Source organism: Oryctolagus cuniculus, chromosome 18, assembly GCF_051225735.1.
Source record: "Oryctolagus cuniculus isolate XC-2025 breed Fujian yellow rabbit chromosome 18, ASM5122573v1, whole genome shotgun sequence".
Classification (NCBI taxonomy): Eukaryota; Metazoa; Chordata; class Mammalia; order Lagomorpha; family Leporidae; genus Oryctolagus; species Oryctolagus cuniculus.
In genome coordinates this window covers 71,194,486-71,209,428 of record NC_142884.1, presented here as the reverse complement: position 1 = coordinate 71,209,428, position 14,943 = coordinate 71,194,486, and the positions used below count along the sequence as shown (strand labels likewise).

Sequence of the window (14,943 nt, the reverse complement as noted above, 5' to 3'; positions counted from 1 at the left end):
CTCTGTTGGCAGTATGGGAACAATTAATGCAGAGAACCAGGAGGAGCCCCAAGCGGGAAAAGGAAGTGACATCAACAAAGAGGAGAAAAGTGATTTTTTTTTTAAAGGAAAAAAGAAATGGTTGTTTTCTTCCCTGTACTTAATTGAGAAACATGGAGTGGCATTGAACCAAATGTTGATGAAAAGGCCTGATACAAAAGCATGAGAATTTTAGAAAGTTGTAAGTAGGAGGGCCCACAGCCAGAGTAACTAAAGGTCCTGACTCACACCCACTGTCCCAGTGACTACTTGCCCCCATTCCTCTCTCCACAGGTCCCAGTTTGATTCAATGCTTGGCCACTCAAATCACAGCACAAATGCCCGGGAAGCAGCGAACCTGGGATGGGTAGTACTAACCTTCCTAATGACTGTGCTCTTCCCCATCCCCAAGGACATCACAAGACCAACTGAGCAATGACATCACAAGCACCTACAACTGGCAACTTTTGATTAAAGATCTTAGCAATGGTTTGACTCTGCATCTGTCAGGAGTTCAACAGCCATTTCCTTCAGAAAGGGTTTCCCTAGTACCTTTCACTGGGGTGATTCCTGGCTTCAGAAATGGCAAACATACGATCAAGATGTTGTTGATGTGATGATTACAGCTTATGGGGCTCTAACCATTTGCAAGGCATGGCGAATCTCTGCTTACTCTAGGTGGCCAGAGAAAATGACTTACCTGCCCTGTACCATCAGACCTGCCTCCATCTATCAGGATGGACAACAGTACCCATCCCATAGAATTCTGAAACCAAACAGGATGTTCCCCAGAGTCTGGCATACCATAGGAACCCAAGACATGATGTGGCCCAAGATGCTCTCATGGTTACAATTTTTACTATGCCTGTTATTGTCATTATCCCAGTTCCTCAGTCTGCATGCTTCATGCTTGCTATTATCAAGCGCAGTGTGCAGTTGCAGAAAATAAACTCTGAAAGGTAAATAAGACAGGGTTGGGCAGAGACTGAATTGTGTTCAACTCTCAGGGCTGTTTTCACCATACCAGCTTCCACATTTGGGCTACCTAGGAATAAGCAATGGCATAGAATGTGGTTGTGTGTTGGTTAAATTGACATATCCATCACTTATAGTGGTAAGATAAACTTGTTTATTTAGGTCCATTAGCAGGGAGCTGGGTTAGAACTGGAGCATGTGGAACTTGACCCAATAATCCTATGGGATGCTGGCCCATGGGCTTAGCATGCTGTGCCACTACGGCGGTCCCAGTGGGCAGAAGTAATTACTGTCTCCTACTGCTGGGGTCGAAGGAGAAGCAGAGGACGGAATATGCAGCAGAGAAGCATGAAATTCTGTCCAGAAACTTCAACAGGGCTGGAAAAGCACCTGATCTGAAACTGACAGGTCTTTCCCCAAAGGTTTCTATTTCATAAACTTAATGCTTCTGCAATAAAATAGAATAGAATAAAAACAAAAGCCTTCAATATTAAAAGGAATGTATGATGGTCGCCGTCTTTATTTTTTGGGCCTCATTTCTCTAAGGCTAACACTGCTGTTTGGAAATTCCCACATAAAAGTTCCTTCTCTGTGTCCCTCCACGAGGCTTGGCTTCTCTGGCCGGGATGGTTGGATTTTTCTCCCTCATTTACCCCAGTCACTTCTGGGGCAGCACTTGTAGCTGCCTGTTTTGGGTTCACATCAGCAGGGTTTACAGATCTTCTCCCACTCTGCTTCCAACCTTGGTTTTCTGCATTCAGCTTGTCCATCTTAACTGCCCGTCTTGTCCTAGTAGGTCCTTGGTGAGCATTTGTTGAAGGAGCAGTTATCACACTATCTGAACTTTGTTATGAACATGCTGGGTTGGAAAGGAACTTCCAAGCGGCCTACCTCCGCCCCTTTACCTACCAGCCGAAGGACACAGAGGGAAGAAGCGGTGTGAGTCAGGCAGTATCTCGGGTGAATGGATCTCCAGGTCACACCTAGGAAGGTGGATGCCAGACCCTGCTGGGACTCCCTTGCTGTTCTGTAAGACATCGAGAAACAGTCCAGTCCCTGCTCCCTTTCCCCTACACTTCAGAAGATCAGCTCAGCTTAGGTGGAGGGGCCCAGAAACACGTGCAACAAGGCTGCTGAAGGGGCCGAGGACAGGGGACCACGAGAGATTTGCTTTCATTCATAGAAGACGACAGTGGGTGGGAGAGAGGATTTCTGTGAAGAAAAGAACTGGCCCTTTTCACTTAGCAGGGAAGAGTGAGCTGCTTGGGTCTTGCATACGCTGTGAAGTCCAGTCAGATGCTTTTCCCGTGACACAGGGGTTGCAGTCCAAGACAAAATTCAGAATCTGCTGTGAGTCAGCCTGGGGTAAACTTTGGCGGGGCCTGCGCAGCAGTCGTAGGGGAAGGCGTGCATTGCGGTGGTATACTGGGCTGCATCTACGTTTGAAATGCCTTCACCCAGCTTTCCCCACGCTGTGTAGCCCTGGCCTTGCTTCTGCAGCCTGCATGATGTAAGGGGAGCTCCAAGCTAGATGAAAAAGTTGTCATCATCTTGTCCTTTAGGTAATTAATCAACGGGGATTCTTTTCTTGGGGAATAATGTTACTTGGAACATTCTCCCCATCCGCCGCTGCCCTGTAGTATCAATTATGCAGCGGGAGAGGAGTTCCACCAAAGACACAAAGGGATTTGGTGTAGTCTGGTTGCAAAGAAACAAGGCTAAGTTGGTGACCCGGCGCAGTACACTTGACTGCTTCCAACCCAGCTGGGTCTCCTGCCAGACCGCCCGATTCTGCAGAAGAGCAATGCATCCTGCATTGCCTCCAGATTCGACACAGAGCCTGCCTGCTGGCTCTGAAATCCACAGCAAGCACGTAGCTGTATAACAAGAGGTTTCTGCCCCATCCCTACTGCTAGCTTCCCAATAACCAGGGTTTATTATTCCCTTATTCTATGGTGAATGCTGCAGTTTAAAAATTCATCGAGTGGGAATGGAATTTATCCTCCGAAAGTGAGGTCCAGTGGATCACTTATCCACTGATGCCATCTGGATCTGTGAGGGTTCCTGCCATCCTTGCCTTGTGCCATGAAGGAACAGAATTGGACAGGACACCAGTGCTGGGAGTCCTGACTGCCAGCTAGGTATGCATACGGGAGGAGAGAAACGGGAGGGGAGAAGGAGAATGGGAGAGAGGTGAAACGGGGAGGGAGGGGAAAAGGTACAAGAATTCAAACCAAAATCCAATGCAAAATCTCCCTCCAAAGGTAACCTATGACATGTTGGCTATTCTGAATCTGTCATTAAACTGTCTTGTCCTTGCAAAGCCAAACCTCTGATCTTTCACCCTTTGGCATACAGCCAAACTACTTTCCTCTCTGTCCTTGTCTCCATCCTTTTGTCTCCCTGGGTTGCTGCTGTCAGGGAATGCAGGAGGAGTGCGAGCAGTGCTCTGCACTGTGCACCAGGAACATGGACTTTGAAAGCCACCCTGAAGGAGAAAAGAGGCCTCACGAGAAAACGGCAACTTCCTGATGTGAGTACACTGTAACAGACAAGAGAAGACAGGTCCGTTCCACAAAACCCGTCTCGGAAACTTCACAACAGGAATGCTATGGAAGCCCTGGAGCCCTTCTAAAGATTTATCAGTGTCCCTCTCTGGAAGAGATCACTAAAGCAAACATGGAATGCAACTGCCTGAGACTAGTCTCCTTCCATATACACTGTGCTTTAAGAAAATGCTTCTCATCTCTCATTAAAATTATGACATCATTTAATGTCATTCAAATGAAAGAAGAGAGTCTATTAGAGTGATCACCATGAATATTATACTACTAATAATAATACTAATAGAGTTGCTTTGATGATAGCATTTATTCTAAATACAAAATGGCATTTGCCAATCATCTGATCCAATGACTAACAGATCTGTAAAGCAACGAAACAGGAAAGACACTGGAGAGAAAAGCTATTCTGATCAGAAGATTTTTTGGTGCATGCACTCATGAAAAATAACCTGAAGCCCACAAAGTTTCCTGTGGCCTTCCAAGTGGGACTCTCCGGAAAATTATGTGTATGCACAGGGTGTGGGGGGCAGCTTCATTTTCAAACATACTTGTCTAAGGAATATCTCAGTTTTACAGAAAGCAAATAGCAACCTCTCAGATGACATGCATGGTTCTTAACCATGTGGGCATGCATTCATGAGTAACAGTACATTTGGTTTGGAGGCATAGATAGGGGCATGGATGTCCTGTATATGGAGAAACTAGGCAGGCCAAGTCTACCTCAACATTTATACTCCATACTAATGAAATAGTGAAGTGCTGTTACTGATCTCTTCTTCATTAAAAAAGAAAAAAAGTAGTGATAAAGGAAGAAAATGGAGAAGCAGCAGTAAAACTGCAGAAAAAAAGCGTGTGTGTGTGTGTGTGTGTGTGTGTGTGTTGCATATTGCACATCTTCGTTTTGGTAACCCAAAGAGGGAATATAAGCTTAAAGTCCTGAATTTAACAAACCTAATTATCAAGACTTAATTAGTACCAAGGGTACAGCTTCATGGAACACCTGCAGACTTAATTTATGTCCTGACAGAGAGGAACAAGTGTTAATGGGCTGTATTTATGTTAATACCTGAACCTTAAGAGCCAGTGGAACAAAACAGACCGTGGGCTGGTTTTCCAGGGTACAGAGCAAATATAAAAGACTTTCATCTTAATGCTGGTTTGCACATAATTCTTCAGGGATCACAGAGATCTACTTAGACTTTGAAAAACAGAAAAGTAGAATATGAAAAAGTAGAATCATTTGGGATATTTGTAAATGTCTCACAAGATCAAACCATAAACTACTGGCTATCTCTTGTGCAGAAGACTGATACTCTCAGTGTTCAGAATAGGTGTTTCTTTTAAAGTCTACAAGGTTAAATCCCATTGCTTCCATTAATGCTGTTATACTGAGACACCAGCTAACGTCAATGGTATGTCACAGTATTAAGGTCTTATGTGAGGAGCCAGACAGACACAGAGAAAAGAACTTGACTCAGGCCAGGTTTCTAAGCAACGTAAGGATTTGGAATCCAGTCTCATCCCTCTAATAAGCAGATAATAATAATAATAATAATAGCCAGACACTTATTTATAAGATACTCAGCAAACTAAAAATACATGCAACGGCCTCCATTTGATGAAGAACATGCACAGAAATCCTATGATTAATGTCACACACAGTGAAGAAAAACTGATCCGCCCTCAACACTTCCATCAACATGGTTGTATGGCTGTGAGCCAATGCATTAGGACAAGAAAAAGAAACACAAGCCACAGAAATTGGAGTGAGAGGAGTAAACCTGTCTGTATTCAGGCAACATAGAAAATCCCGTGGAAGCTTTTAAAAAGTAGAAAAGAAATGAACTTATAAATAAGTTTTATGGTCACTGCACATAAAACCAATTTGTTAGAACTAAAATTCTACGTAGTAGCAACAAGCAGTTGGAAGAAAGATTTCAGAATGCCACTTATAACAAGCATAAAAAGCAAAATAAAGACTCATGTCAAAAATCATAAAGCATCACTGATATATTTACAAAATAAAGATTTAAATAAATGGAGAAGCAGGTACATGTGGATTTTTAACCATCAGTTGTGTTAGGATTTCAATTTTCCTCAAACTGATCAATAAATCCGACGCTATACCAAATAAAATCTATCATACCATTTTCAATGAAACTGAGAAGCTGATCTTAAAATTTATATGTAGAAGCACAGTATCTAAAACAGCCAAAACAACCTTGAAATAAAGAACACATTTGCAGTCCTTACACTATCTAGCTTCCAAACTGTAAAGTTACAGCAATCAATGCAGTAAATATTTGAGAAAAAAAAAATCTAGGATCAATTCAGCACTATAGAAAGTCTAGAAGTAGACAGACACACACACATAAACATTCAAATGATTTTTCACAAAGGTGCCAAAGAAATTCAATAATGGGAGAATTAGTCTTTGAACAAATGGTACTAAAACAACTGGCCATCTATTTGGGAAGAAAAATAAAGCTTGACCATTACCTCACACCACATACAAAAAGTAATTTGACAGGGAACACAATTCTAAAAGTAGAAAAGACAGATATGTGGGATATACAGCAGACTCATAGAATGGCAAATGCCCTAAATAGCACTCTGGCCTCAGAATCAGTCCTTAGGGCATTTGGATCTGGATTAAAAGCCCGTGAGTTTCTCAGGCATGGAAAGCCAAGACACTGTCGCAAAAAAATGACCTAAATGAAAGATCTCTGTGAGTGAGAGCCCACTGGAAAGAACAGGCCATCAAAGGAGGTACCTTTCTCTGAAGGGAGGAGAGAACTTCCACTTTGATTATAGCCTTGTCTAAATAAGGTCAGAGTTTGTGAACTCAAGAGGCTTCCATAGTATTGGCAGCTTATGACAAGAGCCTTGAGTGATTACTGACGTCATAAATAAGAGTGTCAATTGTTAAATCAACAATAGGAGTCACTGTGCACTTACTCCCCATGTAGGATCTCTGTCCTTAATGTGTTGTACTATGTGAATTAGCAGTAAAACTAGTCTTAAAACAGTACTTTATACTTTGTGTGTTTGTGTGGGTGCAATCTGTTTAAATCTTTACTTAGTATATACTAAGTTGATCTTCTGTATATAAAGATAATTAAAAATGAATAATAATAATAATGAGGAATGGGATGGGAGAGGGAGTAGGAGATGGGATGGTTGGTGGGTGGGAGGTTGGTTATGGGGGGAAAAATCGCTATAATCCAAAAGTTGTACTTTGGAAACATATTTATTAAATAAAAGTTTTCTAAAAAAAAAAAGACAAGACAGCTATGGAGTTTCTAAAGGAATATGTCTTATCAATTACAGAATCTGTAAAGAGTTCTTAGGACCAAAAAAAATCATTAACCATAAATGTAAAGAAAGAGACAAAATATACACTATCATGGTTAAAAACTGCTCCTCAAAAGACATTAAAGAACAAATAAGCAAGATACAGATTAGGAGAAAATTCACAATATGTATCAAAAAAGCCTTGTATCCAAAAGGTAGCTAATATTCCTATAACTCAATATTAAAAATATAATCGAAGTTTGTAAAAAGAGGCCAGATATGTGAATAAATACTTCAAAGAAAGAAAATTTATGAAAGGCTAATGAACTCATAAAAATATGCATTAGTCATCAAGAAAATAGAAAGCAAAACTAGCAAGAGAGAGAGCATGTCACACCACTAGAATGGCTACAATTAAAGACTGAAAATAGTAAGTTCTGGTGAGAACGTGAAGTCTCACTCGCTTCTCATGGGAATTTAAAGTAGTATGAACACTTCACACAACGGTGCAGCAGCATCTTAAAAACGTAAGACACACACGTCCTAAGAGCTAAGAATTCTACACTCAGTATTTATCAAAAAGAAATAAAAACATGAGTGCACAAAAATATTTATACAAGAATATGCCTGGTTAGCTGTATTCGTAATAGCTGCAAAATGGAGACGAGCAAACCTCATCACCAGGAATGGATAAACATACTATGATATATTGTTATAATAGGAAATTATGCAGCATTGAGAAACAGAGAAAACTTGGATGTCTTATTTTAAGATTACTTTTGAGCTTATTTATTAACACCTATCTAAGTATATCAAGCCTGTGGTCAGAGAACCAACCGAGGAACCAAATGTCGTGGCTTTGCTTCTCATTAGCTGTGTGACCCTGGGCGAGTTCTCAGCTTCAGTAGTTTCCTGATCTGGAGAAGAGAGGGAAACCACAGTGGCCCTGTAGGGCTGCGGTGCAATTCCAATGTGATGAGGGATACAGAGCACAAAATTAAGGGTTCCAGGTCTTGTTATTAACATAACAGTCTCATCCTATTCTCTGTAATTTTGTAAATAGGGAGTGACTTTGGGAAGCTTTCCAAACTCTTGTTTCTGAAGCTGACCGAGTGGGTCTATGAAAATAATCTGGTGACTTTTATTTTTAAATGAGTCAATGTAGGGCAGAGAAGGTTAAGCCACTGCCTGTGACACTGACATCCCACACCAGAGTACCAGTTCAAATCCCGGCACCTCGTCTTCCAATCTGGCTTCCTGCTAATGCACCTGAGAAGCAATGGAAGACGCACAGTGCTTGGGCCACTGTCACCCATGTGGGAGACACAGCTTGGCATAGCCCTGGCTGTTGTGTGTATTTAAGGAGTGAACCAACACATGGAAGACATTCATAGGCATTCTCTGTCTCCCCTTCTTTCTCTGTCACTCTGCCTTTCAAATAAATAAGTCCTTTAAGAAAACCAAGTCAGTAAGTTCATAATGGAAATAATCCTTTTAATAAAAAAAATTATTTATTTGAAAGTCAGAGTTACATAGAGAGAGGGAGAGACAAGGATCTTCCATCTGCTGGTTCACAGCCACAATGACAGGGGCCAAGCCAGATGCGAACCTAGAAGCCAGAAACAACTTCTGGGTCTCCCATGTGGGCGGCAGGGCCCTAACTACTTGGTCAGCTGTTTTTCCCAGGACATTATCAGGGAGCTGGATCAGAAGCAGAGTAGCAGGGACATGGACCGGCATGCACACGGGATGCTGGTGTCACAGGGAGCAGCTTTACCTACTGTGCCGCAACGCTAGCCCCAGTGATCATTTTTGAGACACAATTTAGCACAACTTCTGTTCCTCTCCAGCAGTATTTCTACTTCCTTTTCTATCTTTTTCTTAAAGAGCATTTATCTGTCTGTTTTCAGAGCCCTTTCAAGAATACCTTTCCTGATTACTCCTGTGTGGAAAGGACATTTATGTAAACGTTGAGAACTGTTCTTTTCCAGAATGAAGAGCCAAATCCAGTATGTACAACCTGGGTGTTCAATTACGCTCGGGACCCAGGACGTGAGCTTTCCTAAAGAGAACGCTGCCTAACTTGAAAGGAAGACTGAGGTTTTCTGCTATCAGCTTCCAGGCCTGGAGGTCACTGCATAAGGCCAGGTACTATGAGACAAGCGGCCTGGTGCTGGAGAGGACTTACTTTTGTTAGCATCTCTGAATTCAGCACAACCGCAGAACACTCAAATCGAGGGTTCGTCAACGTAGCTGACTAACACACTTTGTAAAGATCGCTGGGGAACATACTAAGAGTAGAAGTAAAACATAATAACAGCTACTTCCTGGGTGGGGTTTGCAGTATCAGAATGATCAGGATTTCCAGGGAATAGTTTTCCAACACCTCAGATAACTTCCAAGGATGAACAGGCCTTTGCCTGTGTACAATGAGAACTTGACAACAAACACAGGATGGACAGAAAGGTGCACGAAAGGAACACAGGAGTCATGGGATAGCACGAGGCTGTTGTCACACTGCCACGCGGCTGGCAGAAGGCACAAGGCGTGAGTGTCTGCCCCGACTGCGAAAACACGCAGGTCCTCCTCCGTGAACGCCTGCATTTCCAAGGTACCAGGAATCAGAAAGGAAGAGGTGGCATGCCCTGAAACCGGGCCCTTTTTCTAAATAACACTTAATTGAGAAAAGAGAAGAAACCCACAGAAAAGTAAGGCAGACCTACTGATGAACAGGCAGATTTTATTTCTCTTAATAGGTTAAGCCCAGCTTCTTAAAAAATGTTCTCAAGGAGGTGATGCTATCAACTTTGAAATGTGGTTTCAAAAAGCGGATATTACACTTTAGCACATGTCTAATAACTGCCCTCAGTATGGAAACAATGAAGGCAAACCATTGAGTTTATTTTCCTAATCATCCGACCGAGATAAGACAGGCACAGGGTTCTCGTAAACAGGCTCCAGGCGGCATGATGGGAAGCCCAGGCTCTCTGAGCCGCAAGCGAGGAGGCGGAGGGCTGCTGGCTTCCGCATGCCTCATCGCGGGGTGCCGGGGTGGATCCACTGCAACGGGGTAAGCGATGGGTGCTGTCGTCAGATAATTTCTGATCGAACATTCTGAGAAGTGAGCTACGCGCTGTGCTCAGTAAGTCACTGTGGTTCTCAAAAGAGCTGCCCATATGAGGGGTCCTAAGGTCAACTTTGGGAGCTTGTCAACACCTTCAAGACTCAGTTTTAATTCTGTCTTCCGGCTCAGTCTTCTTTAACCCAAACACAGCCTTCCACAGTATTCTATCTGTTCTTCCCATGGCCTCACTCTGCTCTGAGACACACAAGAACTGGCTGGGCAAGTGTGAGGACTGTGCTGCTCACTAGACACATCGAGCCATTTGTTCTGTGGAAGAACAGACTAAAGAATTAGGATTCGCTTGGTTTGCAGGTGTGGCAAAGAACTAGGTGGAGCAAAGAGCTGATCTCAAAAACCCGTGTGCTGGCGTTCAACACATCCACATCCATATTGCATGCCCCTGTTCCATACCTACTGTGGCTTCTGTGTCCAGCTTGCTGCTCACATTGCCCCAGGTGGGCCGCTAACCAGGTTCTTTCCCTCTCCGTGGGTCCCAGATTGAGTTCCCAGCTCCTGGCTTCAGCCTGGGTTGCAGGCATGCTTCCAGCCAGTACAGACATTGACTATAAACTAATCTAGACGAAAAATAGTCTAGGGATCTATTATCTACAGTGATAAGCACCACTGGAAATCAATAAATTAGATGTTCAATAGTACATTTGGGGGAGGATATCCTTTGTGTGGTTGGAGGGGACAAAGGAACAAGGTTGGAATAGTAGGAACTCTATTCCCACTAACTCAGCAACACAACAGTTAGGTTGCATTTGTGTGTGTGCACGTGGAATGTGGGTTTATTTTTAAAGATTTATTTATTTATCTGAAAGGCAGAGTGACAGAGGGAGAGAGAGAGAATGAGGAAAAGAGAGAGAGAGAGAAGGCGGGAGGGAGGGAGGGAGAAAGAGAGAGAGAGATTTTCCATCCTCTGCTTTACTCCCGAAATATAACTTTTTAAAATTAAAAGGTAAATATACACAAAAGCAATTAAAAATTGACACAGGAAGAGAAATGACTCTGCAGCATTTGGGGTCCCTGGCACTCAAGGACATTGGAAACAAGACATCTGCTCAGCCAGTGCTAAATCTGTCAAGGAAAATACTGTGCACCAGTTCGAAAGGTCCCTCTCGGAAGTGTCCTGTTCTTCTGGGAAACGGAAGGCGCCATCTGAGCGCAGCTTCCTCTCACCTGTGTGAACCCGAAGTGTGAAGGAGAAGGTGAGAGAGGCGGACAGGGCACACTCAGGAGCAGCAGAGGATGGGCAGTTTCTGTAACAAGGGGGGAGGTCGTTGAGTTCACAACAGTGCCAGAAAGACCCTTGCAGGATATGGGGTCTGTAGCCCCCGACTACAGAATCGCCTAGGCAAGGAAGAGAAAAGGAACAGCGTTTGAAATATTAGCTGCAGGCAGAAACTAAAATGGTAGCCATGTGGGAAGAGGAGGCAGGGGCTAAGTCTGAGAGAGGAGTGGGTGGGGGAGGAAATGTCTGAGCAGTCGCCCACCCTGCTCTGTTTTGGCATTTGGCTCGGCTTGGGGATGGTTTCCTAAGAAGCGACAGAGATAAAAGCCAAATCAGTCTAGACTACTGGAAAATAAAGGAAGAATGCTGAACACGAGGAGCTCAGAATGACGGCCTCACCAATTCAAATGCTGCACAAGGGGGGACAGGCCCCGGGGACTGGGGTGCTCCTCGAGTCTTGCCTCTGGGAGCTCGCCGGAGCCAAAATGATGGCACCCCTCATTTCAGGCACAGGGGGTCAAGAGGGGTCTCTTTCCACCTTCACAGTTTCCTCACAGGGCATCTTGTTTCACATCTGTGTGCCTTTGTATGTGAGGCCCCTGCCAGCCTGGACAGCCTCCTTGTCGGTCAGAGTAACTGCCGTGTAACCACCACGGCAGACAGGGTGACTCCTGGAGCCAGAGCTCCTGGACCTCAGGATCTGCTCTAAGGAGCCCGCTCCTGCTCTTAGAAAACACTGAGCTTCCTCCTGTCACTCTGGAAGGAAGTCGAGGGCACTGCCTGTCCCCCTGTGTGTGCTGAAGGATGGAGAGGACATCAAGTCCAGCACTTGGCTTAGAAGGTGAGCATGAGGAAAGCCAATCTGCTCAAAGAGCACTGCACCTTCCCTGAAATGGGATGACCAAGACCCCAGATCCACAGTCCTTGGCCTGGTCCAAACCATGGCTGAGCAACGTGTGAAACAGAGGGAAGGGAGCTGCAGTGTTGTTGATAGCCGAATACTGGCTCCCAAGGTATCACCATCACTTGCCCCAAAGGCCTCACCCAGCACACTGTTAACCAGATTGTGTAGTGTGGGTTCTGGCAAGTGGACTTGCATTTCTAATACAGAAGTTCTCAGTATGTAAAACATACTGAGATAAAATGTAGGAAAGAATGCTTTGGAACAACAGCCATACGGTCCAGCTCCCCATTCTTCATGTTCAGACCGGGTAGTTGAGGGGATCTGTCCAAGTCCACTAAATTCAAATAAAGTTAGAATCAGCCCTAGCATATCTCTCATACCAGAACCCAACGATCTAGTCCCCTTCTAAGACTGTAAACCTCTTCAAGGCATCTTGTTGGCCTTCCGTACCCACTGTGAACACAGGCCCAGGATGGCCTAGCAGTGCTCCTGTCATGCGAGCATCCGTTGCCTGGAAGGATCAGAGAGGAGCCAGGGAGTGCTCCAGGATGGCTCCTTCTTCTGTCCAGTCCCCGAATGTCCTACATAACTGCCGCTGTTCTCACTGCTGACGGAGAATTCATATGGAGGAGAAACCAATGTTATGTAAGTGACAATATTCAGAAAGAAAGGGGAAAATAGCCCATTTTATTAAAGATACATGTTTTATGTTCTTCTAGGCCTGGAATTTTTTTTTTCATTTTTTACTGCTTAGCTATCGTAGATTTTGATTTCCCAAGCTAGTTAAGACCTCCTCTGAGCTACACCGGCCGTATCAGAGGACAGAAGCTTAGGAAAACCAAAGCTGCTTATTCATCTAGTAGAACTGATCAGGAAATAAAAAGTTATTATTTACAGGTTAATTTTATCCCTTTGCCTACATATATAAAATTTCTACTGGGGCTTTTCAGTAGCCTAGAATATCATCCAGCAGTGGATTCTGGATCTTTTGTCACCTTTCAAGATCCGAGAATCTTTCTGGACCAATTTAGAAGAGAAGGATGTTACAGCAAACAGACAGCCCAGCTGCTAATGACGAGCAACAGTTCAATATTTTATGCCACCTTAAAAAAGTTTCAGTAACTGAAGGTGTTCTCACATTAATTCTTTGCATCAATTATTGACAGAGAATTTAATTTAAAGGCAACTAGTCAGTAACCTAGGGGTAGTGTTTTAAATAATTTATAATTGCTGCATGGGTGTAATCATATTGCTATTGATTCCGATCCAGTCACTTCTACAGGTCCAGCAGGTCTTATGCTAATTACTTGCCGTGAGATCACCTTTTTAACTCTGTATTCCCTGGTAACAGGAACTCATTATAAATATAATTTAATGAAGTGCAATCTTTCAGAGTCCTTGCAGAAACGGGGGCAGGGAAGAGGGGACAGGAACTTAGCAGGAAGCCAGGAGTTGAAAGCATTATGCTGTGATTCGTAGATAACATCCTAAATCTGAAATCAGATTTTATCATTCAAGCAGCAGACGAGACTGAGACAACAGGGTGGAACACAGGGTAAATGGAGATGAGGAGGGCAGAAAAGAGCAAATTAATAGAAACAGACATAAATAACTTCGTTCTGCAGCAAAGCTGTCTGAGTAACACTACAGCCATCCCTGGTATACTTTTTTATCCGCTATGAAGCAGACTAGCAATCTTTCAGGGGCATGTGGGCAAGTATGTTGTGATGTACTGAAAATCTGCCGGAATGAGGCCCACTGTATGCTTTCGCGTAGCCTCAGACACCGTGAACCAACGCAGGATTCCCTTGGTAGAAGGAGATACAGGATGAGGAGGTACAGGGACGCATGTCAACACTTTAGGACAACATCTATGGATACCTTTTACTGGGTAACAAAACAGCATGGAATCCATGATTTTTCTATACACTGTTATGCTGAACAAAGCTAAGGCCGGAATTTAGATAAACAAAGTGAGCAGGAATGTCATCAGTAAACACTAGCGCAGGTAGTACTTACATGAGGCACGCTCAGGGTGCTGGGTTGGAGAAGACAGAATGGGGAAATCCTGGCTGAGAGAGCAGACCAAATGTAGACACCACTGCTCCTTGACTCTCTCCCTCCCTCCCTCTGCCTCCCCTGGCAAAGAGAGAGCAACTCCCGGGGTTGCCCAGGGCAAGGGATGTGAAGACAGCAGTCCCAGTTCTAGGAAATCAGGAGACCCTTCCAGGTCAGACCACGACTTGTGGCTGAGCTGTGCTGACACTGGGCCGGAGGTGGGGTGGGGGGCAGCCTCAGAGGATCCAGAGAGGAAAGGAGGGATGCCCAAGAGGTCAGAGAAGAGCATGCCAATAGTGTTTCCATGTATTTGCTTCCATTTTTAGTTCTAGAAATTTCATCTGTAAAGCAATCCCCATTCAATAGCAATCTGTCTCTTTTTTACTATAGGTATTGCCTGTGTGTTTATTTGTTTTTAACTATTGGGATATTGATTTTACATAGGAAAAAACTCTGTGTGTGTGTTCTGTTGGAGTAACTATGTAGTAAATGTAACTTTTCTGTACCACCTGGTTTTAGGTTCCAAAGAATTCCTAATACAGAAAAGGCAGAGACATGGAGAGATCTATTTTCTGCAAGCAGAGACTTAAGATGGTGCACATCTCATTTAATCCAAATAACTCGGGTGACTTGTCAACAGTGCGAGGTAACAGAGAGTTCACCAGAGAACACGGACTTTCTCCAGAGCCTGCAGATGGTGTGTGGCCACACAGTGCTTCTCTGAACCTCGGGTGACAGCTACTGCAATCAATGTGAAACAGAACACGAAGCT

At 43.9% G+C, this 14,943-nt stretch overlaps 1 protein-coding gene and 1 long non-coding RNA gene across 6 annotated transcripts in view; one reads left to right on the top strand and one right to left on the bottom strand.

Annotated features, from left to right (window-relative positions):
- Window positions 1-2,364, top strand: part of LOC149121027 (uncharacterized) — a 33,976-nt gene extending 31,612 nt beyond the window's left edge. The window contains exon 5 of the long non-coding RNA XR_016225497.1: window positions 313-2,364. This is a non-coding gene — a long non-coding RNA (uncharacterized LOC149121027). The remainder of the gene's footprint in view (window positions 1-312) is intronic.
- WWOX (WW domain containing oxidoreductase) overlaps window positions 1-14,943 on the bottom strand; it is a 1,024,395-nt gene that overhangs the window by 277,115 nt on the left and 732,337 nt on the right. The gene's annotated exons all lie outside the window — the stretch shown is intronic.